This window comes from Primulina huaijiensis, chromosome 18 (genome assembly GCF_012295235.1).
Source record: "Primulina huaijiensis isolate GDHJ02 chromosome 18, ASM1229523v2, whole genome shotgun sequence".
In the NCBI taxonomy this organism is placed as follows: domain Eukaryota; kingdom Viridiplantae; phylum Streptophyta; class Magnoliopsida; order Lamiales; family Gesneriaceae; genus Primulina; species Primulina huaijiensis.
This window is the reverse complement of record NC_133323.1, coordinates 11,041,876-11,043,018: the sequence shown is the minus strand read 5'-3', so window position 1 is coordinate 11,043,018 and position 1,143 is coordinate 11,041,876. Positions and strand designations below refer to the sequence as shown.

Here is a 1,143-nt window from a genome sequence, read left to right as displayed (position 1 = left end):
CAAACTCTTTTAAAAGACAAATTACTACTTTTTCTCAAAAACAAGCAGAAACATTTTATCAATGTTGGGATAGATATAAAGAATTACTTAATACATGCCCACATCATGGTTTTGAAACATGGAGAATAGGTTCTCACTTTTATGAAGGTCTAATACCTAAAGATAGGCAAATGATAGAATTCATGTGTAATGGAACTTTTGAAGATAAAAGCCCAAATGAAGCTATGGAGTATTTGGATTCATTAGCAGAAAATGCGCAAAATTGGGATAATATAGGCACAATAGAACCACCAACAACTAAAATCAATAATTCAACAAATGGGGGTGGTATCTATAATCTTAAAGATGATATGGATATTCAAGCTAAACTTGCATCTTTAGCAAGAAAAATTGAGTCATTAGAATGAAAAAGAGTGGTCAATTAAAAAGTATTCAAGAAATTGTTTGTCATATATGTGATACACATGATCATGCTACAAAGATTGTCCAACATTACCTTCATTTAAAGAATGTCTCCATGAACAAGCAAATTATGTTAACAATTATAAAAAACCAATACTAGATCCTTTTTCAACATCATTTTATTCCGGATGGAAAAATCATCCTAATTTTAGTTGGAGGAATGATAATAATGCACAACCCTCACAACAATATTTTCAAAATAACCAAAATCATCAAGGTTATATTCCTTATGTTACACCTCAAAGAAAAAACTTTGAAGATGTAATTCATGCATTTATCCAAAAGCAAGAATCTATCAATAATCAAAACAGTCAATCTATGACTGATTTGAAAGAAACTCTTGCAAAATTTGCATCTGCACTTAATATTCATGAAAAAGGAAAATTTCCATCTCAACCTCAACCTAATCCTAAAAATCAAAATCAAGAATTAAAAAATGAAAAAATTGATCAAATAAAATCTGTTATTACCCTTAGAAGTGGTAAAATAGTTAATGATCCATATAGTAATGAAAACAAGGATCATTTAAAATCAAAGAGTAAGGATGATAATCCTGATACTTTTGAGAATGATGATACCTTAAATTCTAAAAATAATATGTTGAATGATAAATCATCTGAAATAGTAAATGAATCAAATAAACCTCCACCATTTCCTCATGCATTAACAAATCATAAAAAA

At 28.5% G+C, this 1,143-nt stretch overlaps 1 non-coding gene across 1 annotated transcript; it reads right to left on the bottom strand.

Moving 5' to 3' along the window:
- Nucleotide 1: 1 nt before the first annotated feature.
- Nucleotides 2-112, bottom strand: LOC140965348 (small nucleolar RNA R71). The gene has a single exon (XR_012173042.1). It is a non-coding gene; the product is annotated as a small nucleolar RNA R71 (small nucleolar RNA).
- Nucleotides 113-1,143: the final 1,031 nt, after the last annotated feature.